Source organism: Sander lucioperca, chromosome 2 (assembly GCF_008315115.2).
Source record: "Sander lucioperca isolate FBNREF2018 chromosome 2, SLUC_FBN_1.2, whole genome shotgun sequence".
NCBI lineage: Eukaryota > Metazoa > Chordata > Actinopteri > Perciformes > Percidae > Sander > Sander lucioperca.
Window position 1 is genome coordinate 16673392 of NC_050174.1, and position 26770 is coordinate 16700161.

The 26770-nt window shown below is 42.2% G+C and overlaps 1 protein-coding gene across 1 annotated transcript in view; it reads left to right on the forward strand.

The window, feature by feature from the left end:
* LOC116056857 (ultraviolet-B receptor UVR8-like) overlaps nt 1-26770 on the forward strand; it is a 306897-nt gene that overhangs the window by 84930 nt on the left and 195197 nt on the right. The window lies entirely within an intron of this gene.

The following is a 26770-nucleotide window of genomic DNA, read 5'->3' on the forward strand; positions in this document are numbered from 1 at the left end:
TCCAGAATTCAGTGGGCTGGTGCACAAGGTTATTCATCTTCCTACCTCGGCGCGGTTTCAGTTTTTGCAATGGTCAGATTTTAGTTCTCGCTTTGCTGTTTTCATTATCTTAAGAGGGCAGAGGAGAGCTTTTAGCCAGCGACCTTATAAACTTCAATTTCCAATTCAGTACACCAGCACATAGATACACACACACACACACACACACACACACACACACACACACACACACACACACACACACACACACACACAAACACACACACACACACACACTTTTGTTTCACTATCTTTGTGGGGACCCGTCATTGACATAATGCATTCCCTAGCCCCTTACCCTAACCTTAACCCTTACCCTTACCCTAACCATAATCTAATTCTAACCCTAATCCTAAAAACAAGTCTTAACCCTGAAACAGCCCTTTAACCATGTGGGGTCCAGCATTTTGGGCCCCACAAGGCTGTGCAGACCCCACAAGTATACTGTATTCCCCGGTTTTTGGACCCCACAAATATAGTAAAACAAGCCCACACACACACACACACACACACACACACACACACACACACACACACACACACACTCTCTCTATCTGCGATAAAGACAGGCCCCCTCCCACCACACATATACACACTCGTACTGAACGTAACCTCAATAAAAAAGTGACAATTTTCTGCTTAGGACAGACATAGACACTGCATTTTAGTCTCCAATAACTCTCAACTGTCAGTTTATCCTAACCCTATTTTTTGGTAACATAACAGCATAACATGGGACCAGAATCAATTGGTTGATTGTGTGTAATATAGTGACTGCACATGTAACACATAAATTGGATGTTGTGTTAAGTTATTTTTTTAATAACAGAGTATGGGGAGCATCTGCAGCCATGCAAATGTACTGTACCAATGTTGTTGGTTTTTATAGGCACGCCACCATACAAATAAATTTAAGGACAATATATGAATAAAAAAAATACGAGATCCCAGTTTTCATCCCTCATTCCTCTCTGCCTCACAATCTAACACACACACACACACACACACACACACACAGGCACACACTGTATAGCCATATCACTTTTGACACCTGTAAAATATGGAAGTAATGATGTCTACTGTGGATGAATGGCTGAACGAGCCTGCAATGGGGCTGTATAGTACCATGTTCACCTTGGGGTCACTCATTCGATTCAGGGGCTGAATCTGAGTGATCAGAAATCATTTCCATCTAATGGCGGAGTAGAAGAGACGGAAGCGTCTCAATGGTCCCACTGGGCTCTTGGTTTCCTTCATAATACAGAATAAACCAATAAACCCACAACTGATTGGTATACCTGATGCTGTAGTGTGCACATCACAGGGAGTGCATTTAGTAGTGGTGGTAGTCTTACATATAATGTATGAGTAAGTGTGCCTATAACAGAACTGAGTTTATCTTGTGTTTTTTTTATCTTGGTGACAGATCGTTCAATCATGTGTTTACGGCCGTCCTGCACCTCTTTCTTTCTCTATTGTCCTGTTGGCAACCATTTCTGGTTGCTGGAGAAGAGTGTTTTATTATTCTAGCAAGTGAGCAGACATGTCAACACTTAAGGATGACTCTCTGCCGTGGCCTCATGGATACCTGTAAAAAGATTTTGCTGTCATATCACATCCACCACACTGTGTAGGTTTATGCTCACCATCCACAGAATTCGTATATAGTTTGTTCCCTATCCGTCACACCATTGTTCATGTTTCACTGGCACCACAGTCCTCTCATCCAGCAGCATCGGTTGACAAAAAATATCACACTTCCTTTAGAAATATAATAAGTTAAATGTAGAAGATTTGCAAGCTTTTCACACAATCTTGATATAAAGGTCACTATAAATTATATCAATAATTTAAAATTTTTAATTATTCATTGTTTGTAATTGATAATTCCATATGATCGACTTTTTTTTATTTTTGTGATTGTGAATCTCGAATAAGTCACATTTGTCATATTTAATGCAACTCATTTGTATCGAGAGATTGAAAAACACTTAGTTTCATTGTAAATGCAGTTAACTGGACCGTGTTGAATGTACAGGGGATGAAAGAGAGGTAAGGGGGCTGTAGGGTGAGCAATAAAAGAGAAGCTGATTTTGGCTCTCCAGTGTTTCAGTGTTTTCTCTGCTGCCCTTTCAAGCTTAGAAGAGGCCCGGTGGGGGCTGCAGTGTGTGAGGCTGGAGTGCAGGGAGCACGGGGCACCGTGTAGGCTGAGGCTCAGCATCTGCCAGCCCAGGCTGTCCGTGGTTTGTTCCTTTTCCAGCACATTCTTACGTAATTATCTGTGATAAACTCCTCTGCAGTGAAGCCTCAAATCCACGTCAGAGGCCTGGCTTACCGAACAACTCTGAGAAAGCCACATGCACATGCACACATGGCCTTGAAGATGCTTGAGCGCACAAACACACACACACACACACACACACACACACACACACACACACACACACACACACACACACACATGCAAAGAGACACACAAATGTGCATTCTCACACACCTACTCACACTTAGATTCACACAAACAAAAGTTTGGGCTGCACTGTCAAGTGGGTTTTGTATTTTGGAGCCAAAGGAAGGAGGGTATTATCCCGGCTGCCACATTGACACTCAGCAGAGTTCAGCAGACTTCAGTGGTTCCTGTCGTGCCCAGCACTTTCCCCTCTCAACACAAGTTCCTCAAAGTCCCCATGACAAAGAACCTGCAGATAGTCTCTACTGTGCCAGAATCGGCACTACAAGAAGTCCTGCCTCTACTTCCTGGCTTTGAACAACTTTGACTACTCAATGCTCAACAGACAGAAGTGAGGGTTATGTTGTTCAGTAAATTATGACCTCCTCTTGTGTCTTTCCTATCGCTTACCTCGGAGACGTTGTTTATATCGTTATAATTAGCCGTCCATGCATGCACGTTGTTAAGATAATCATATTTTGTACCATATTTTGCTACAAATTGGGGCACAAAAATGAAGAACAATGGCCTGGTTTTGAGTTCAAAGAAATAATAACCATATTATTTCCTTGCCATGTTTTTTTACAAGGGTTCTTGGATCTTCGTTTTGCTGTGTATTATCTAGTCTGATGCCAGCAGAACAGGGGCAGGGGATGACAATGGAGTGGTGTACTGCGGAAGACTGAAGGCTGTGCCAGCAGGATAAGAGAGTGAAAAACAGAGGAGGGTGGGGGTTTCATTAGCATAACTAGCGGGATGCCCAGAACCTTTCTGGAGTGGCATGTTTACGGCACCAAGCTTGGCAAGAGCACACTCATTTTATAGGGTTTATTAAGGAGACAAGGGGAGGCACAAGCAGGATTTGGGATATTGTCGGCATGTGTGTTTTAGTGTTTGCGCTTGCTTGCATGCGTGTGTGTGCAAGTGAGCATCTGCGTTTATGTGTGCGTTTGGCTGTTTTGTTTGCATGTGTGGGGTCTGAGAGGAGGTGTGCTGGGTTTCAGCGGCTGTGTGGCGGCATCTAGCCCAACTACTTTTACATGTTTGTATTTTGGCTTAAGTGCCCTTTAAAAGCAATGAAATAGAAAGTGCATTCATAAGCCAATCCTCAAGAATGATCCCATTTCAGAGGAGCAGAGAATGGGGCTCTTTGTTGTGCTCTGGATCCTTTCATCTCTCTGAGGTCATTTTCACAGAGCAAACAGGGAGACTCATTATCAACCTGCACCTGAGAGGTCAGAACCTGAACTCTCCCCCTCCCTCACTCCCTGTCCACCCCCTCCCTCCCCTCAGCCGGGCCTCCGCTCACTGCTACCCCTGGTCCACACTCGGGTTTATTAGCGCAGAACATATTTTCCCGGGACTGAGCTTGCCCTTATTGTCTACAGCGGTCAGGGTCAAGTCAAGGGCTCTCAGCCTAGATTGGAATCATTTGTCACATGGTCCCGGACTGCAGCTGATTTCAGCAGAGGCCAGGGTGAGGTACACAGCGGTTCCAACACCACCTCTGACACAGGGAGCAGGGGAGAGCAGCCACCGGACTACGCAGATGGCCTCAACATATTACACAGCCACTGCTTGCCAACAAAAGAGCCCCTCCTTTCCCCTTTTCTGCTTGCGAATTTGAGGGGAATGTAATGGGAGACTGGATTGAGAACATAAATGGAACACGCTCTCTGGGTTGTCAGGACATATGCCTCCAAGTTTGGAGCCCTTTCTGGGACCTCTGTCTCCCTTTAACAGTCCAAAATTACCACATGAGTGACCGTGATAATGACTGCACCTTTTAAGCCATGAAGGCAAAAAAAAAAAAGTGGGTAGAGGACTTATTCCTTAAATGATGTAAACCGTGCAAAGTGTTGCAATTTGGTTTGGGAGCACAGGGTTTTTTCACCCTCCACCTCTCTTCATGGTCAGCAGGAGCTTGCATGAACAATGGATCGTGCTGAGGTAGCATGTGGAAAATGACTTTAATACACCATATAGAATGGCTTATTGCTTTGGTCAATAGGACTGCAGTGAAGATGGTGTATTTTGCCGCTTGGGAAGGTTAGAGCTGTCAAAGGGCCACGGTGACTGATGCCCAGACCCTGTTTATGAGGTCCGTAATGGGTGTGTGCACGTGTGTGTATGTGTGGCGGGGAGGGGGACTGACAGACAAGCAAAGTTATAAAGGTTACATATGACATACACCTTTCCATTAAGCATTAAATTAGTCCTTTTTTTTAATTTATTTTTTTTACTTTTATATCTAAGAATATTTCATACATGGCGCAATAGGATGTCGAGGTGGCACTAAAAGTGCGACGCCATAAACTGTGAAATGACAAATATTAACAGAACCCTGAAACTAATAAACCATATGTTTTCAGCAACCTGCTAAAGAAAAAAAATGGAAATATGGAAATAGTGGGAAAACGAGGGAAAAAGAAAGATTGAGCATCAGGCCATTTTAGCTTGTTTTCCCTCAGAGAGGCCAAGTGTGGAGGTGAAGGTCAGAGAGAGACTAAGCACACAGCTCATAAACAGCACAGCTGGAGGAATCATTGAAATATAGCCCTTTGTTTTCTCTGGGCCGTAATTGGCCGTGGAGCCTTCTTCCCCTTCCCGCTCTCTCTGTCTCTCGCTCTCTCTGTCTCTCTCTCTCTCTCTGTCTCTCCCTTTCTCTGATGTTTTTTTTTTTTTTTTTTGCACCAGGGTGGTGCAGTTTAGAGACCCAGATAATGACTTTAGGGTTAAAGGGCACACCTGCGGTCACAGAAACAATACACAATACAATAAATACAGAAAAACATAAACAAACATACTGGGAAATAACAGTCATAGCCATGCGATGCTCCTTCCCTCACACGCAGGTTTTAGGTTAGCTGAAACGGATTAATACATACAGTGATAACATTGTTATATTTGAGCATTCTTTTTTTATTACAGGTCAAGCTATGTTATTTCACATTATTTTTCTAAAATTGAAATTGATTGAAGGTCAGCAGAAGGGTTGTGTTTTCAACACCATATGAGAGGCAACGAAAATACTAATTTCAACGGGCAGCTATATATATTTTTTTTTTTTAAAGTTCCACTTCCACAAAACAACATGACATTGTCTTCATAGTTCACAATGTTATGTAAAGTAGCTAAATGTTATTCTTGGTGCCCTTTTCAAAATTGCTTCAGACAATGGTCTTACTAGCAAAGGTTCAAGCTCATCTCTTCCTTTTTTTATTGTAACTCTGTCAGCACGCTGGATGGGTCCAAATCACCTGTCCTCGTCCCAGGAACACCCATGGGGTCAGTTTCAACATATGTTACGGTCACCAAGCACTGTGGTATTCTGCATGCATGGTTTCAGATATTCTCATAATAGTTTAGCTAACAGGTCAGGGTGAAAAGAAGGAACATGCGTAACTAATTACAGAAATGAGCAGACAGAATACATTTTTCACACTCATACCAATGTATGAAGTACAACTTTAAATTCAGCCATCATCAGTTTTCCTCAATCTAATTCAATCAATTATCAACAATAAACCACACACTATTGATACTTCTATCAACTATTTATTCAGGATTATAGGAAAGGAATTTTGACATTCATTCAAGCCTGTCAATAATGACACAGTAGATACAGAGACACAGAGTTAGACCAACTTTGGATGCTCATGTCTTTTTTTTTTTTTTTTTTTTTGTACGTGTAATCAAATGCATGCATTCACAGCACTTTTCATTACGTCGACAGTGGTGGAACACCTCTTGAGGGATTAGCTCTAGAAGATGGCTGTCGCTCCTCCTGACTGGAGGCCTGAGATCTCTGAGTAGAGAGAAGAAAAACAGTATCAGATCCAGCCAGAGATAGCAGGGCTTTGCCGTATAATTACTATGTTAACCCAGATGATTCTCTCTGATCTCTGCAAACATCAGGGCGCAGGCCCCGCCAGGCCAGCTTAGGCACGGATCTGTCACAGTGCACTGTGGGACACTGGATGTATGTTAGCTTGCTAGCAATAGGACTTTTGGTGTGATCTTCCTGCGCTTTATTTTAAACCCCTTGTGTGTTTTTGTGCACACAGTTAGTACAGGCGCTTACATTGTCAAACCCCAGCTTCATGGTTCCCTTTGTAAAAAGTATTACGCCTTGCATACTCTCACAAATAATTTTCTGATCTCCAGCATGCTGTAACATGTCAACATTCAAAATGCAATCTTTTTCTGAAAACCTTACAGTATTGTTTAAAATCGTATTTTTTTCTGATTCGTTAATTCTGTTATTCTACACCTAAACCGCTTTTATAAATCTCAAACCACACAAAGTAGGGATATGTGAGATGTGAGACCCTTTCCTTCATTGAGTGTTATCCCCCTGAATGTTAGTGGAGATTCTGTCTTTGGTTCCTTGCTTCCTAAGCCTTATTGATCTGTGGGCGTTTTTTTCTCCCATTCTCCAAAGTCACTAAGCTTGCATCAATTCATCTTAATCTGTTTGCTCCTTAAACCCGGAACAAGGCATGTCTTGTTTCCTGGTTGTAGGAGTCTCTCGGCTGGCTTCCCTCACATCCTTCCTAGCCGGGCTTCTCCTGGGTGGCAACAAGAGGCTTTTCATATCGAATCAAGTGTTATTGAGTTTCCCCACACACCTCTTATATTCCCCCCTCCTTTTCGTTCTCTCCATCTCTTTTTTTCCTCTCCTCCATCCACTTTTAACAAAGCATTCCTTTAATGACTGTGGGATTATGGGCCAACCTTTTGCAGCCAGTCTGTGGACTAGCCTGTAATCTGACCTCATTACATCCCCTGTGACAAGCTCCTGGGTCACCGCAGAGTGACTATACCTTATCCTTCTGAGAAGACAAGCTGCACACAAGCCCCCACCCTGAGATGGCACTTACTCAACCAAGTCAGGCATCCAGGCCACCCTTCCCTCATCGCCATACCTGTCCACCAAAGCGTAGGATCCCTTGATCCTGTTCACTTCCCTTAACTTCTCCTCCATTACGCCGCTGCCAAGATGAATGGTCGTTTGTGGGGGCAGATGAAAACACAATTGTGTGGGTCCAGGCATGGTGGTGTCACTGATGAATGTGGAAGGTACATGTTCCTCAGGCTCCTGATGTTCTGACCGAAGAAGGCTAAAGCAGCAGGCCTCTGTCTGATTACCGTCCAGCAGACACATACATTTACACACACCGCACTCTGCACTGTATCTACCCTTCTCTGTCTGGCCTTACATACTGTAAACAAACAAATCGCATGGGGTCTGGTAGGCACCTAAATTGTGTAGTGTTATACAAGATGATGTATTAGATATTGAGCATAATTGCTGACTTTAAAAGCACTTTAAAAATCTAAAGTAAAATGCAATAAAACAAGATGCTTTGGCTCCCAACAACAATACAGTACAATATATAATGCATTTAAAACACAACTACATTCAAATTATATTTATCAAGTGTATTTTATATCAAGAGGAACAAGCTGGTATGTGGTTATTTCTGTTCAAATAAGCAACGTATTTAATTCTATCCCTTTCTGCTCCATTTATCCCTTCTTTCTCTTCAGCCTTCTGTGACTCCAGTGCTCCTACAGGCCACCTTTTCATCTTTCCCCCCTCTCTCTCGCTACCTCAGTCCATCCCCCTCTCCATCCCTTCACTCCCCCTGCATGTGTCCCTTCATCCCACCAGCGTTTGAGGGTCAGGTGTTGACAGCGAGCTGGCATGTTGTCAGGCCTACTATGCCGGATTGTGTGGTTGCACTGTGCTTGAGAGGACAAGGGAGGCCAAAGCAGGTCCATTACATCACCCCCATCAACACTGATTGGGCTCAGGACGGGGGTCCATGCATGCTCATGAGCGGTTGGCCCGGCCCGGCCCATATGCCTTTAATACAGGAACAGATGTGGAGCACAGACCCTGAGCTCTCACTCCCCTTATTCCCTCCCTCTGCCCTACACATTGCCTCAAGCCAGCCATGTTGTCCTGGGCCATACTTAGTGTGCTGCTAGGTTTAATGGGAAGTAACTGGCATGCTTAGATGGTTGGATGGAGATGATTTTTATTTCAGATGGCCTCCCTCCAGAACTGTCTTTGTTTTGTTTTGCACCGAGAAAAAGGGAGGGAACAAAAGTCCAAGAGGCGATGACAGAAAAATGAATTGTTGGCAGATGATACCAAACTCGTATATCATCAAGCCGTTTGGGACATGGTTTCTTTTACAAACACACCAAATGGACCAAAAAAGCTTTGGAGAAATCTGTCAGTTGATATCTCATCACTTATCAACTCTTTTTTGGTATATTTTTACAGACAGTAATGATAACTGTAGCCAAAACAAACTGCATTGGCCTAAAGGATGCTGCCTTTCCAAATATATTTTGAACAATAGTGATGGGACACCATTTCCTAGAGAATTATTAATGGTCCCACACAATCTCTACTATGGGCACATCCATGTAGGAGTCCTTGGTGGGGAGCAGGTGGGAGAGGCTCTGCCGTGTCTGTGTTGTAATTTGTTGGACCTGAACCAGTGGCAACTAGGGAGAGGGACTGTGCCATACCCCAGTCAAGTAACCCCATATCCAGACCTCATATATGGGATGCAGATGAACCAGGGCCAAGACCCTGGTGATTGTAGTTTGTCACAGGGATGTTGTACCTCCAACTGCTGTGTCAGTGAGCAAATACCCCTCTGAGTTTTTCTGTGTGGCCAAGACAAGACAAGGCCTGTTCACTCTGTCATCTTATTTTAGCTTTCCGGGCCGACTAAGGTAAGGCGAGGATGGGAGGTATCAACGGAGGCATTCGCACATGGATAGAGGAAAGCACCGAAAACATTAAGACAGGGTAATTGGGTGGACGGATGTATGTAAACACAGGAACAAGATAGAAGAGGAAGGGAAACGAAAAGAGGAATAAAAGAGCAGAGTGATATGTGAAGCAATGGACACGAAGCAGCAGGGGTTGACTCATATCTCCTCAACAGCATCCCTCTACTGTTAGCTGTGCCAGAGCAGCACAGACACAGCCAATCAGGTCCTCAGGTCTCTGGCAGCCATTTCCTGGAGAGGGATTACCGACCCCTCCTATTGGGCGGGACAAGGCCTCCTGGTCTGAATTCATCAGCGACACGGCGTACGAGATGTAGGAAGCAGGTTAATAGACACTCATCAGACATCTGCCGCTGGGTTACCGTCCAATAATCTTCTCCCTGGATCTGCTGCCAGCAATTGATGACCACATTTTTTCCCCTAAACCCTTCAACTGCCCTCCCTCCCTCTCTCACTCTCTTCCTCCCCACCACTTTGTTCCTCCCGACCTCTCTTCTGAGAACACACTGTTACACACAGACAAACACACTCTTAGTCTGCGGCTGGGTTAAACACGCACAACTGTGCACATGTTTTCAACCTCTATCCTACCTATCACCCATTATACTCCTCTGATGGAAGCAGACTTTTTCAATTTGGGGAGCCACTTCTGATGGAGTCTAGTGACAGATTTGGGAGGCCAGTGGTGGCTCAGTGTGACTGTGCGATGAAAAGGCCGCTGTCATACAAGAGCCAAGTGTAATCCTCCCTTCTAAAGAACATGGCCGACATCCCCCTGGCTTTAAACCACTTCCTGCTCAAACCGTCAATGAGGAATGACATTCTCTGGCTATGTCTGTCTTTCTTCTCTGTCTTTTTCATTCTGTATTTTCTTGACACACTCATGGTCTCTCACTGGGTCTCTCTTACTCACTATCTTTGTCTTTTTACAGTTACAGTGACATTGGTGCAGAAACAGTTAATGCCACTTGCATAGATTGTTTTTCCTACTCTCTATCCAGGCAATTTGTAAGCTTTTTTTCTCAGAGGTTGTATGCATTTTGTTCTACAGTATGTGTTTGTTATTAGTTCCCTAATTGAACCTTATATATGTGAATTGTCATGAATTAGCATCAATTATATACTGTTGTTGATTTGACCCCCCCCCCCCTTAAATGTTCCCCGTAGCCCTTATTACCAAAAATAGCTAGTTTTTTCTATTGACTATTTGCAGCATTTAAGGTTAGTATTACACTCCGGGGCATATAATGGCTCTCCTAATGATTGCGTCCACATAACTCCAGTGAAAATCATATGGCTCCTCTCTTATTGACTGTTTTCTCAACCAGGTTCAGAGGGCAAGTAGAGAGTGAAGCTCCCTCTCTGCCAGGTTATTTATGACTTTTCTTCCCCAAAGTTATTTTTCTTTCTCTGATTGCCGAGCGGTGTGTTAAATCCGACGTGTCGGGAGATTACTCAGCTGGCCGTCAAGTGCACATGGTCAATTTGCCATGATGAGAGGAACTGGATCACACAGCCCCTGGAATCTCTCAGTGGAATCTGTGGGGGGAAGTCCTCTCACACACATACACGCACACACATTCATGGAGGACGCCAATGTGGTAGTCATTTCAGACGCCAAAATCAAATGGAGGTTCAATCGTTTCCACATTTCTTAAGATAACATTATGAGAGGGAGAGAGATCGGAGGGCCGGGGCAATCAAACATGTTCTGTTTGGTGATGTTTCTATGGAAGGAGAAATAATGGGGTCATGGGATGAAGGTGAGACATGCGTAAGAACAGTTCCTGGGTTCAACTATCGGACAGTGCCACTTGTTTCTGACTTCACACACGCATAGTTCACTGCTGTCAAAGGCAGCCTGTTACAGATGCCCTATGGCCACTCCTCGTAGCAATTACTGCAATTGGACCTAATAACTTTGGGAATTACTAGAAAAACAGGAGGGGAGGGGTCAGTAACAAAACCTGTAGGGTACCAAGCACATGTTGGAGTATTTAGGTACACATCCTTTGAAAACTTTCTCTATGAATGAATGATGTGAATGTAAATCAATAAATACGAAGGGATCACTGTCTGTTGTAGCTTTAGTGCTATCTGTTAGCATGAGCCATTCATTTTCGCCGGAGGTTTCCTGAAATCCCCTGATGCGTGAGAGGGGAGTGGTTACTCGCAAAAGAGTTATTCATAACTGCTGATCCTTTTGTGCGAGGGATCTATGTCGGACAGGGGCGCGTTGAATGCAGGCTGGTACTCGTCTTTGGGTCTCAGATGGACTTTGGGACTTGTAGAATGGGCAAAGGGGCGTTTCTCCGTTCACACTTGAGCTCTGCCCAGCCATGCTGAACCCCCCGGCCTTCATCTCTTCTCTAGGCCATCATCTCGTCTCACCCAGCGACAGAGTAATGAAGTGGGGACCATTACGGTCACTATGACTAATACTGGGCTAATGGAGTTCAGATAGAGGACCAGCCCACCTATACCCATCAAAATAGGCTAGAGCAGTTAAGACACAATTAAGATCTGGGAAGGTTGAACCTTTGGAGCTATTCTTTTGAAATTCAAATATGCTCTTCATTTCAGTGGATGACACATCACTCAGTTGGCCTTTTTATGCTCTGAGGGAATGTGAGCCTTGTGTCTGCAGGCATTCTGGAAACTGAATATGGTGTATCATTCTTTATACAGTGCAATGATATGCAGCGTTTGCAAAGTTCAGAAACTATTTCCGCCTGGGCTCTTGTATGCCTAGATGAATGCATACACTTGCTAACAAACAAGTTTGCTATAACTGTGGTCACAGTCTGCCTGAGCCTTTAATGAGGGCCTTTTTGTCACAATGGATCTCCTTCTGATCCTCGGTGAGTGAAATTTCTGCAGTCAGCAGTCAGCACTTCCCCACACAGTAGCTTGCTGCTGCAGAAATCCACGAGCCAAGAGATTTTCGAGTTCCAATGCCGCCATATTTGAGGCTTCTGTCACATTCCGTGTTCAGACTGGCCTCTGCCTTGGCCACATGATTTGCTACACTCCTAACTCCTGATGCCAAAAACTGTCTTCCTCTGACTTCTGACATCAGCCATCTTTAAACACTTTGCACTGCGCTGCATTCTCTCGAATTTCTCTTTTTCCCGTCTGTATTCTCTCTCACATTCTCTCTTTTGCGATCTCTCTTTCATTTGCTTTTCCCCTTTGTGTTCCTCCTCAGCGATCTGGCTTACAGCTGAAGCTGATTCAGGCATGACAGGGATCAGATGATTTCAGCTGGAAAAACTGCATTCTTTTTGCATATTGCTTTGAACCCTGCTATTATCCAGTTGCCTGTTTCACAGTAATACCCTTAAACAGAAAGACTATGATGGAGGAACCTTTGCACTCTTTCTGGTCCAACAGCACTTCATTTAAAAAATATCCCTTTACAGGGATTGGTTGACACCCAGAAAATAATGGATTTTCTCTGGTATTGTCTGGCTCATAAAAATGGTATTTAAAAAAGAAAATAAAATAAACTGCATTCATTTTCTGTACTTATAAGACTCTCATTTTACTTAATGTGAACAACCGCAAGATCCACAGTACTTATTTGCTGACAAGTTAAATGTTTCTATGTGAAATAAGAAAATTGTAAATCGTAAATACATGCCAACGATAGCTCTATTATGATACTGTGTCGTACATGATGAGGGTAGTTCATAATCATGTTTTGCGGAGTGTTGGACAGGGCCGAGGTGAATACAGGGTGTAACCCTTTGGGGGTCCCGAGAGGTTCCAGGGTGATCCAGAATGGGCGATGGGCGTTTCTCCCCGTTCACACTTGATCTCTGCCCAGCCATGCTGAACCCCTCGGCCTTCCTCTCTTCTCACGGCCATCATCTCCACTTTTCTCCACGCAGCAGAGTAATGGAGTGGGGAACATTAGGGTCACAGTGGCTAATACAGGGCTAATGGGGATCAAACAGATGCCCAGCCCACCTATACCTATTATGCGTGGAAGTAAATGGAAGAAGAACAATATGCAGGGAGTGTCCAAGCACCAGTGGTTTTACTGCTGTCAGAGCTGCTCATGAAATATAATTTTTCAGTGCTTGCTGTTAGTCTTTATATTACAAGAACTGTAGTTATTTGAGGTTGAATTCAATAGTCAGACATTTATAGACACATATGCTGTTGTAATACCTAATTTCAAACGTACTAATTATGTAACAGCTCAAGCAACAAGCAATACTTTGCTTGCCGTCTCCATCTTAGTTTAGACGGTATTACTGGCTTTACTATATCGTTCTATATGAAGTGTTGTATTATTATTATTGAAAATAAGTTATGTGTTTGAACCATACCCTCAACAAAACATATTTCCCTTCATTTTTGAAACCCCTTTCCCAACTTGTTCCAGCCTGTCTGTATCTTTTCCTGGCCAGTAACTATAGGAGGAAGGCCATTATTCCAGATAGATAGAGGTGTTAGCCGTGCTGGGCCGACCTGTATTGATCGGCTGTGAGAGGACGCTGAGCGGGGGAGAAGGACTATTTGCTTTAAAGTTCAATGGCTCTCCACTGCTGTTAGTGTTGCAGCCACAGGAGCAATCGATATCTGGACAGGGACCCGTGTCACGAGACACGCTCCCCATTTAGAAACATCATAATACTGTGCTGATGCTGTTACCCCACGGCCAGAGCTTGTGTTTAGATTTTTTTTCTTTTTCCCTCTTTACTCCCCACCTCCCTTGTGTCTTGGTTGTCATGTTCCCCCTTTGCACCTTACAAGCTGCTTTCTTATTTTATACTGTAGGCTGGGTTTTAGCATAGCGGGCTGGAATCAGTGTGAATTGTAATTATAGATGATACACATGGCTGGAAGGGAGAGATAGAGAGAAAACACAGAGCAGAATAAAAGGCAAACAGTCATTTGCAGCAAAGGTAGGTGTCACAAGGTAACTGATTATGTAAAGAACACAGTGGAGGTGTTCAGTGGTGTGTGTGTGTGTGTGTGTGTGTTTGTGTGTGTGTGCGTGCGTGCGTGCGTGCGTGTGTGTGTGTGTGCGCGTGCGCTTCCCCACTCACCTTTTTTGCCTATGAAATTAAAAAAAATACATAATAAAATGTGCTCACTGCGTTTCTTGGCTGTGGTTCAAGTGCTGCGAAAGAAAGAAAAAGGGCGCGATTGTTTCTAGTTCAAGGTGTGTAATGCACAGAGGCGTACATACATAATGGGGTATTGTCAGGGGGTTAGTGTGAGGATATTAATGCCCTGGTTTGTCCATGCTATTTGGTGCAGTGTCGCTCCCTGAAGGGAACAGTAAGAGGAGGCTGCTCTAACTACTCTACCCCCTCCACACCCTCTTCCCCCAAGGCCCCGACTAGAGGTCACTCTGTTTAGCACAAGAGGCGAAGCCCATTTTCGCCATGATGTACCAAATACATTCCTCTCCTCTTGTCTCCTCTCCTTCGTTGGTAAACATAAATGCCCCGCCTTGCCTCATTGTGTCCCGAACGTTCACCCTCATTTTAAACCCTCTCAGTATCTCTGCTCATCCCTCTGTGTAATCCCTCTCTACCATACAGTATGCATTTGCATAGCTGCTCTATGGCTGTGCATACATTTGCATCAGACCCCCCCCGCCCTACCTCCTTCTACCAGCACTCCTCCCAACAGCCTACCAATGAACCTGTTTATGTTTGAACATTTCCACTGGCATTTGAACTCATCCCATCGATTTATTTATGGCGAGAGGTTGTGAGGCAGTTCCTTAAAGGGGTTGAAATCGACCATCTAAATATTTGACTAAGGGGTCACTGAGATCGCAGCAGGCCCGAGCGAGAAATACAGATGGAGGCGCAACGTGAGAAAAAGGGGAAGTGGCTGGGCGTCTCCGACAGGAAGAGGCTGGAGGGAAGATCCAGCCGGAGGTGGAGTGCCGCAGCAGAGAGGAGAAGGCTGCAGTGCTGAACATAGGCTGCATTTTACTTAGGCTCCACAAGAGGGTGCTGCTGGACAATCCATCCCAGATCTTTAAGACGAAGAGGGAAAGAACTCCCCCAAAACACCACATATATTTATATATCTTTACATTTAAACAACCTCCACTCTTACTCTTTCAGATAAAGTTATGTACTTATACTTAAGTTGCAGTCCTGAAAACTAAATTGATTTTCCTTGCACTTCTCTAAGTACTGCTATTGTGCATGTGTGACAGTAATTACATGCTAAGCTGTCAGTGACATCAACCAAAATTGACTTCGCTGTTCCCTTGCATTGTCTATCCATCGTTTTGCCTGAACAGAAATGGTTTCCAGAGATAAATCTGAATGGAGCGGGGTCTTGACCGACACAAGGAAGAAATGTGAAATAATAAATCTAATTGAATGTCTATTAAAATTACAATTTCTGCCTGATTGGGGAAGTGAGTGGCAGTGTCCACAGTATTACCTGCCACATTGTTCCTCACTTCACCAAAAAGCAAGACTCTCTCTCTCTCTCTCTCTCTCTCTCTCTCTCTCTCTCTCTCTCTCTCTCTCTCTCTCTCTCTCTCTCTTTCTGTCGCTCTGTCATCTCTCGCCTCCTGTCTTCATCTGCACATCATTTCAGACCTCTCGTCATAATTCACATAGAGTCCCATCCTAAATTGCAGCATTGGGATATACAGTACAGATGACAACATTTGCACTACAACCCCTCCCATTATGCCCACCATGACAATAGCCCCAGGGCACACAGAGGGGCTCATGTACAATCTCCTCTGGATCCTTTATGCTTAAATGAATAATGCATACAAATATTCACTGTAAAACTAGTGTGTGTCCTCATCTATTAGCTTAGCACAAATTATGTATTTTACTGTACATTTGCCATCCCCAGCATATGTTACTTGTCAAGACAATGGTTCATAGATTTTGAAACTCCCAAAAAAAAAGAAAAAAAAAAAGGATTTGCATCAGAAACATCAGAGCGACGCTTGTCTTCACAATAGCTAGGCTCTACATAATCCACTTGTTACTGGGAGTTGTTTAAATAATGGTAATTACTGATCTCTTTACATTGCATTCTCCCCCATTAACAAGCGTTGTATCTCCCCCTCTCTTCCTCACTGTCTCCTTCCTTGAACTACAGTTGTATGCTGCCGTGGTGTCTGTAGTCTGGTGTCTGTTGTCATGGTGTTCAGAGCCCATGCCAGATGTCATAGTTAACTTTGAGGGAGAGAGAGCGAGAGAGAGAATCATGCTAGAGGCTATTTTGTTGTCAGTGATTTAGATGAAACACAGAGATGTTAAAATGTTAGACTTGCCCCACAAAGCTTCCCCCTTTTCTTGCTTTTTTTAATTTTTTTTGAGAGCGATAGTAAATTTACCTTGAGGGTACACAGCCTTTTGCTCTGCTAAATACAAGAGACTTGCAAAGCATTGTTTGAAATCAGCATGAACACGTAGTTATCAGAGAAGAACTGAAAGTGCCTATAAAAATGTTTTATTTATATTCTTTTAATGTATTTCGAATAAAAAAAAAAAACAACATCTCTAGTCAGGAGTAAAAATTGATTTCCGTACGTGAAATTGCATTATGTCAGTTTAATTTTACCTGATATGTTTTATGTCAATATATCATCCTCTATTTTTACACTCAGACTAAGTGAGTGAGTACGGCTCATTCTGAATTGTATCATTCTGAGAATGTAGTTTCTTATGATCAACCGATATCCGTTTTTGAATAAAGGCACATCTCAAACCACTCAGCGTGCCATTCTTTTGGCAAGCGTATGCACTGATGTACTTTTTTTCACTTTGACGTCCATGAAAATATAGTTCAAATTACTGTGTTTTTTACTCCTTGTACTCTTTGTTACAGCAGATGCAAAATCTTTAAATGCAAATCTTATTGACATAAATTTGAATGCAAAAGGTGAATGAAGGTTAATTATTAGAATACATCATACAGTTAGAAGATGTTGCTTCTTAAAGACAAATACGAAACATAACAAGTCAAACAAGTTTAATGAATTATGAATGAATGTATTTGTTAATAAATTATGTTTTACAAATAAATGCATATATACCAAATGCATGTGTGTATATATTACATGCATTAATGTATTACATACATAAATTAGATATATACTGTACATACTATAAATTTACTTAAACTGGACTCCTGAAATGTACTTTTGTAATACTTCAAGTTGCTCCATTGAGTTACATTTGAAAACTCGTGCTGTATCTGCACATAAAGCATATCATTAAAACTTTTCTCAAGATTTTTCTGCAATTAATAACTGCATGAAATGATATTGCAGAGTAACAGAAAAAACTGAATCTCACTATTCCATATTTGTATTTATTAATAATTGAAACTGTGTATGTTTTAAAAATGAAAGAAAACTAAAACATATTTGCAGTATAGTTGTTATAAATCTAATTAATTATGTTTATTATTCTATGAATATGTAGATTCTGTAGATACTGTCCAGAGTGGAGCTGCTGTGAATGAATTAGACTGTAACATTTTACATTTAGGCAATAATTCATCAGCTAACTTTTATTGGTTTAATTTATGGGAAAGCAATTTTCACTACCAGCACTGTGGTAAACATCGTTAATCAAAATACATTATTATAATGAAGCTGTTTTAAAATGTTTATTAAAGGAAATAAAAAAGGGGTTACCCTTGCTTTGTGCATCTTTCCATTGTCGTGATAATTAATAGCTAAACTGAACGTTTTCTTTGCCAATGCAGATGAGGAGAGAGTGCCAAAGCAGGAAGAATAGTTGGACTATAAATTTAACAATAGGTAGGCTTAACCTTAAGTGATGAACGGTATGTAATATTACAGGAGTAGTTCCATGCAAATGCACCCCACTGCCTCACACAATGCTGGAGACCACAGCCAATTAAATCCATCGATGTAATACCAAACTAGTTGGCTGATTTTCATTGGACAGTGGGTGGCCTCTGGATTTGTACATTTAGTGTTTGATAGCGTTGTGAAGGAGGGAGGGTGTGTGAGTGTGTTGCTCCAGGTTGAAATTATGATTCTGAAGTGTTTCGGTGAGCAGAGTGAGTCATCTTTGTAGCCTTGGCATCGTGGGTGGCTGCAACAGTGTTTACACGTTATATGTAAGTTGTGCTAACAAAATAATTTGAATGTGAAGACATTATATGGCACCGAAAAAAATTCTGTTGCCGCTTTGCCTTTGTTACTGTTGCTTACAGTATCTATCCGGATCTGTTGGCCAGTAATTTAGTTGACCTCATGAAACACATTGCGACTTTGTACCAAGACTTACGTCACAAAGTGAAGTGTTAACCCCCACCCAGTTCAATTTGTGTCATTTGGTGATAGCCTTCTCTCTCTCTTTTTCACTCTCTCTCTCTCTCCTGTGGCAGGGATGAGGAATCACCCACCACCACCACCACACCCTTGAGTGCCATTTGTTAATGAAGGCCAAAGTGTTAGATGATAAATATGGTTGAAGAGAAATGGCACATGTAAGTGATCTCATTTAGGAGCATTACATTTGAATTTATTGGGGTACTTAGAGGGGACAGAGGGGCCGTGACTCTGAGGGAGAGGGGAAGGGTGCAGATGACTAACTTATAATAGACAGTGGGGTAGGGCCACTTAGCGACTAAAGATATATACCGCAACCAGAGAAGGATGCAAGTTCTCTGTGTTTATGTGGTAATGTGTATGTGCTTACATACAGCCGAATGTATGTGCTGTATGTGTTTTTCCTAAACTTTCACCACACAATTCCAAAACCTACACACGGTTTTGGAATCGTGTGGTGGACGTTTAGGAGATAAACAGTAGTCTGCATTAACCGTGTTGTTTGTATCCTCACCACTTTAATATAGGCTCCATTGTTAGCCTTGTCTTTGTATATTGAATTATTACATCCCTGGAAATAGACAGTACGATATCAAGAAAACACAGAACAAGTCATTACAATATAACACCCCCGTACATTTTATTCTCAACATTAACATGATGCACCGTGCCTGTCTTCTTTTCAAAGTCATGTTTTATGCACTGAATTTGTTGAAAACATTTCAATCATCATTACCATCATAAAACACTGTTTGGGCTTAAAAACCAGTAAAACATGAGTCTTACAAAGTGAAAAAACAAAAGCATGTTTATTAAACAGGCATTGATTTGTGTAGGGACGTGTTTGTGGTTCGGGACTCCTTTTTCGGTGCATAATCCTCGCATTGGAGAAAAAGAGCTTTGCAGGAGTGAGTTGCTTGCCTGCATGGTTCACGGTTAATTTATGTTCGGTTTTGTTACAGTAACTACACCCCATATTGTGCAGTCAAGTATTCAGAAGAATCCTACAGTATCTATAAACATTGGCAGAGTGAGACACACAGAATAAAAGACCTGCAATACCTCCAACTGGTTGACACAATTTGGATTTGCAGAAGACGAACAATATATTCAATCCATTTCTTGGCCCCGATGCATTTAGTAAATACAGGGCCTGGTTAGTAAGAGGGATGTTGACAGAAAATCAAAAGCAATGTAGCAGCAGCGTCCTATAATGGAGACTTAGCTCTACTTTACACTCCTCTTACAAAGATCTACGATTTGAAAACAATCAATCCCTTCATGAGAGCTTGTTATTTTCTCCTATAATAAGAGTAACGGCTTTTCATCATTCTCGCACAGCACTGATTGTGTTTACACTGGAAACGTAAGCATTCATGGCACGAGTGTAAATAGAAAAAATGAATATAGCAAGGTTTTTATTTGTGAGAATCCCGCTCTTTCACTTTTCTTTTTGTGAATTTGTTTTGCTGTCGTCAGATATTTTGGAAATATCCTCATGCCGTATTGACGGCTTGCGATGAAGGTGACACAGCATGGCACTGAGCATTGGGGTGCCGTGTCTCTCCTCCCTGTCGTTAATTTCAGGCAAAGGAGTTTGAGTTTTACCGGAGAGTATTTCCTTACGTAGACACAAGGACAGTTTTACATCCAGCAGTTTGTGGTGCTGTTCCATCATGCCTGTTTGTGGTCATTTATTGCTGAAAGTTGCTGTTACCAATTCTCACTTTCTGCTCATATTCAGCTAAATATTTTGGTGTGATACTGTATCTGTTACCTGACATTACACAGAAACATCTGGAGTCTCTGTTGAACCAGGTGTTGATATAGCAAATAAGCTTCCTTGGTAAATGGTTAATGTTTTGACTCACTGCAGACCAGTGGACCAGAGGAAATGTTTCTTGTTAAGGCCCAATAACACACTTAAAAGGACATTGTTTGTCTCTTTCTGCAAGATCCTGCCTATGGCACAGCCTCTATTAGGCGTTTATTCTCACAAATGACCGTTTAACCGTCTTTTCCGCACCCTGACGCCTCGCCTGTTATTACCGCCATTGTCTCTCTTTCTGCTGTATACACGTGTGAGGCTGGGCCCTTTAATACGCGGAGAGCTTTTCCTAGGCTTTCCTACGGGCACACTGGTCTGTGTTTACTCCTCAGTCAAAATGCCTCTTTTCCACAAGTTTGACATGCCTTTTTGTTGCCATGGTAAGCCCTCCCTTAAAATATATATTTCTGCTTTTGGCCTGGATGTTTTTTTATCTCAGTGGTTTAGAGCCTGTTGCCCCCAGGGCCAGATTTAAATGTGTGTGGGTCTTCAAGGATTTCGCTGCTGAAAAGCCATTTGGATTGCAGCCTCACTGCCATACAAGTGCGACGGAATTGTGTCATTTCAGGTTTTTGAGCCATCGTTGGAACCAAAGGAAAGTCCAAAAGAGAAGCAAAAAACACAAGACAAAAGCTGATGAAAATGGACCAGATTGGATTATGTCAGACTTGGCATGTGCCTCGTTATGAGGGAAGTCTTCGTTCTGTCTTATCACACTCTGCCTTACAGCTAAATGAATAAAAAAAAAAAAAAAAAAATGGCAAAGCACAGCTCGGCTCCTTGGAAAACAACAGCCAGATCGTAACTGTAAATACTGGCTTAAAGTGGTGTGGGCTCCACATGATTTTCAGTCACAAAACAGGAAGTGAGGGAGGAAAAAAACATACACTGTGATTGCATTAACTTTGGGGACATGGACCACATTTTAAGCAGTTAAGATGGGGCAATCGTTTGAACAATCTTTCCTGAAAACCGTTTTCTTATTGGCACATGCTGTCATAGACTTGGATTGCTACCTGAGTATCTACCCATGGGTCCTTATGTTTAGAGAGCCACTACAGTATGTTCAGGTGGGTTCAATTATCAGGGTGTATATATGAAAATCTATGAAATGGGTATTTTGGTATGGTTTGAATCTCGAAGACAGAAACTACATATCCAATCCAATCCATTTTATTTATATAGCACATTTAAAAAACAAAGGTTTACAAAGTGCTGGACAAGAAATAAAACATAAAAAAACACATATAAACACATAGAACACATAAAACAACATAAGACCACACAGTTCTCATGCTGGGTTAAAAGCCAGGGAATACAAGTGAGTTTTAAAACGGGATTTAAAAGATTTGAGGGTCGGGGCCAATTTGACCTGTAGAGGTAGCTCATTCCACAGTTTAGGCGCTGCAGCTGAAAAAGCGCGGTCGTCCCTGGTTTTTAACCTGGTTTTTGGAGCGACCAGCCAAAGTTGATCAGTAGACCCAAGTGACCGTGAGGGGATGTAAACTTGTAAGAGGTCTGAGATGTAGCGATAGAGATATGCCTCCCATTGCTTGTCACACCAGAAAAGAAATTAAAGAATAATCTTAGGATCAACAACATGCTAAAGGAATAGATCATCGGGTGTTTTTGCAGTTTTATTATCATGTATTTTGTTTAGCTTCTTTCTGTCTCATTTCTGCATCACTTTTAATTAGTGCAACTCAACCTCCATGTCTCAGAGCCAGCAGGCTGCCTATTTGCAACGTTCAACAGGTAATCAACACTGATTAAGCACTAAACATAGCCTAATTGCATTAGATCTCAGAAGCACACTATAACCATCATAACTGGAAACGCACATGGTCTCTTAGTAAAAAATAGGTTCAAATCTCAGAAGAGGAAGTATTTAGGCTACTTCTTCTGTAGCAAGAGAGAGGCTTATGATTATGAGCATTACATTTGAAATACTAAACCCAAATCCACATCAGGGAATGCGAAAACTAAAGTTATTTGAGTAAAAAGCAAATGTGTTGTTTCGATCTTAATAGGATTGAAGAGCCTTCATAACATATAATGAATTAATGTACTATTTTTTAAGCCAAGATAAAATAGAATTGATTGTATACAGTACAGTTTGTTTGTGAACATGCTCTGTTCCCTCTGCCATGTCTGAAGTCCTTCTGTATCACTGTGAATCCCTTTAAGCGTGCTGTGACATGTCCTGAAGGCCTTGTTTAGCACCTCTCTCTGTGTGTTCAGGGTGTGAACTGATACCTAGTGTCAGCTAGCGTCGGGGAAAGAATGGCGAGAGAAAGATTGCTGAGGTCTACATAAACGAAGAGGCTGCGAGGATTAGCCTTGAGAAAGCAGGAGACACACTGGGGAGAAAGAAATGGAAAAGGAAGAAATGAAGAAAGAAAGAGAGAGAGAAGATGAGAAAGAGAGAGATGGGGCTTTAATGGGAGGTTGTCAATTTTCTCCAATTTGGCTCAGGAGGAAGCTATTTTCTTGGAATTTGATGGTTGGATCAATGCAGCTTTCCAGCCATTTATTAGTGCATGACATCAACTGTTGCTGCATTCATCACCAGGCAGAAAAAAAACAAACATTGTATTTTCTCAACCTTATCACCACTTGTCAGTTAATTATGCATTTTAAGTGTGTGTGTGTGTGTGTGTGTGTGTGTGTGTGTGTATGTATGTTGGGGGGGGGGGGAGTTTAGCAGTGAAACACTTTGATTGAGCCCTTTGAACTCAACCAGGAAAGAAATCAGTTCTCTTAATCCCGGCTCCTATGTGATCATCATCGCTGGAGGATACAGACCTCTGTGTCCATCATCTCCAGGTCAGCCAACTGCAGCACCATTACTAATGCAATCACCACTGTGATCTGATCTTCAGAACCTTGGGCCAAAATAAATAGATAAACATGTCTAAGATATAGCTTGAAGAATAAGAAAATGAAGGTGTGAATGAGTCATCCGCTAAAGGTTCATCCGACGTGGACCTATAGAACTCTTCCAGCTGGTCTCGATAGCCTAAGGTGATATGAGCTATGTGATACATGATCTTTTGATCATACAACAAGTAATGCTTCTCTCATTAGCACAGGTCATGCTCTCGCGGCTTCAAGTAGTTCACACTTTTCATCATCTTACCTAAAGAGACTAGCATGGAAAGATCAGGCTGAAAAGTTAAATGCTTTATGCTTAGGAAAAAGAATGAATAGTGTAGCGTAGTATGTGGTGTAAGCGTATTTAAAGGAGTGTGGGTGTATGGTGTGGATCTCAATCTTCCGCTGTGTACATCCAAGTCAACATTTGGAACATAGCAGGTTGTGCAGAGACCCATTTCCCCTAGTATTCCCCAAACTTATAAACAGTCTAGATCAAAGGCCAAACATGCCTCTGTTTCTATCCTAGAGAAATATATTGCCACAATTTATCAACTTTGATTGGTTAACACTTGGACTCTCCAAATGGAACCCTTCATAATTTAGAAGCTGCTCTAAATGCAGTTGGCCGGGCTACATCTAAATGTTTAAAAGTCAAGTGAAGGAAGGAGACGGTTAGACCTGAAGTTATGTCCTCCAAGGGAACTTTACAAAGATCCTCTCACAGATTTATAGCCACTTACCTTGGAGCCTGAGTCGATATTCATAAACGTGGCTTCAAACAAAGCCCCCATCCACTACCCCTGCTTGTAAATAAATACAGATATGCCTCTTTTACAGACAGCAGCAATCTGAAATATTACCACCAGCATAATTTTACCACACACATTAATATTTTACAGCCCATTGTATTTTACCGCATTGAATCTTAAACTTTCATGGTCGGCCCCAAGGATTTTATTCCTTAGAAGTCTATATCATTATTAGCCAAGATGTATAGCAGGTACAGCAGGTGATTGCCTCGCTTTTGTACTCTTCACCATTTAATAGATAATATTTTCATGAAATCAATAGAGTCAACAGTGCTGTCCTATTTTTATACCCAGCCCTTCTTGAGACTCAAAACTGAGCTTTTTCCGCAAAGTTGGCTGCAATTCTGCCCCTGTGAGGTAAAAACACAGTTAAAACATACGTAACCACACCTCTTAAACTAGTCCTATGCTGTGCAGTACTATGAAACGCTGCATTGCAATCTTTGCCGTTTGTTATCGTAGACGGCATCCGTTCATTAAATTCACCATCCACAGACAGATTAATAAATTGCTCATGTAATGGTAGGACCCTATTAAATCTTGGTTGAAGTGTTTATTTTTATTTTTAAATCTAAACAAGTAAAACCCAACCTGTACAGTATCTGCCTCATTATGATGGGAATACACGCTTAACATCTGCATGTGTGTGTTTGCATCTGTGCTTGTTTATATGCCTGTGTAGTGATTTAAGTGGTTTTAGTGTCAAAACAAGTCTAATGAGCTGGTGCAATAATTATCAGCCATTTTGCTCTCACTTTAGCTAATTGAGGCATTATATTAGAGTTAATACCACTGCCTATGTACACTGTTTTACAGTTTGAAAATGTTTGGCCAGAAATAGTGCTGCCAATAATTTAGATTTTTAATTTGTGCATGTCAGTGTTTTAATAACTCCCTATTAAATATACTTATGAGCTTTGACAGTCCTCCCCAGATGGAGGTCATTGATCAACTCCTGTTTAATGTATTTTTTACATGCAAACAACTACTTTATACAATGGTATCAAAGTCAAAAAGGACAAGCAGTGGCCTCGCTTCTAACCTGATTTGCTTTAGTATTGCTTTAGTTTAGTTAGTAGTAAACTTTACAGTATATCAGCTCTGTAGAAGAAGTGAGTCTGGTATTACTGCAATTTGGCATATGCTACAAAACTCATCATATACCGTATACGTGATATTAAAGAGCTCCTCTCTTTTTACATTCTCTCTGCACCTTTTTTCTAAGTTGTCTATCATGTTTCTGCCTCTCTTCCTCCTTTCTCACTTCGCTCCATGTATTTGAAGCGCTTTGTGAAATTCCTGTCTTATCCAGGTGAGTGTGAGCTGATCCCCAGGCCCTTTGCTCTTGTCAGGAATCTCCCAGGCTATCGGGCTCTCCTGGGGCCCTGTTTCACACACCAAATTGATGTCTCTGACTGGAAATGACACTTTCAGCAGGATTTGCCATTCTAAACCACCTCAAACCTATGTGATATCACCCATTCACTCTCAGAGGGATTGCATTGAAATGCACCATAGCTTCAAAAGCCAATGAGCATAGCATGCTTGAATGAAAAGCTGATGCATATCCTATCAGGGAAAAAAGAAAAGATATAGATAGAAAAGATATTCTAAAATGCTGGCAATGTAGAACAGTACTTTTTTGCTCTGAACAAAGACCAACAGTCCCCTGAATAGGTAGGTATTGCCTGGGGGAATGCAATAGAGGGTAAAAGGGAGTGAAACTAAAAGAAATCAATACCACATGAATTTTCATGTAGAGGTGATTGTCCGCCATTTGCTTTATCTTGTTAATATCTGTCTTGGTCTGTCCTCCTATGAATACAGACACAGATGGCATGATTAATACATACCATTCAGATCTCGCCATCTTCTAACGCTCCATTTAAAGGAGGAGCACAGTGACCCATGTTGCTTTGCTTAAGAACTAGTTATGATATAATGTGATGCTGGAGTAAATGGAAAAGGTGTGACTAAGAATCCCTCCCTTGACTTATTTTCATCCCTAAGTCTTTTTGGGGCTGCACGTTTCTCTTAGGGGGCTCTATACACTGGCATAATGGATAAGGGCAAGGGTGTGAAAGGAGCACCTTAAGGCTCCTCATTCAACTCTCCCAATCTCTGCTGCACACACTCTTGAGCTGTGAAGGCCTTCTTTCTTTGCCCTGCTAGCATGGGAGCCCTGTAATGGGCTCTAATTGATAGGGAGGTGTTGGGGTCTTTCTGTATGGTCTGAAGGGATGAGAGTAAAGGAGAGAAAGAGGGAGTGAGAGAGAGAGGATTACATGCGGGCATGTGGGGTGGAGCGGGGGAGGAGCAGAGGCTGAGGAGCGGCCTAGGCCCCCATCCGTAATGAGTCATTAATTTCCTAGCGGTTTTGTGGCGGTTGGCTCATTACTGGTCTGCAGAGGAGCAGGAACAAAGCTCTGGGTAGGTAGGAGGTGAGCTTAAATAGTTGGGGCTCAACACTCCCCAACAAAAGGAGGAAGAGAACGTTTGAATGGCACTTGGAACAGATGCAGTAAAAAGTGGCAGATGCAAATTGCGGGAGAGCAAGTCTTCCTTCAAGCACTTTTCTCTTTTTATTTTGTCAGACTGCAGCCTGAGAGTCTAATTAGTTAGTGAGGTGT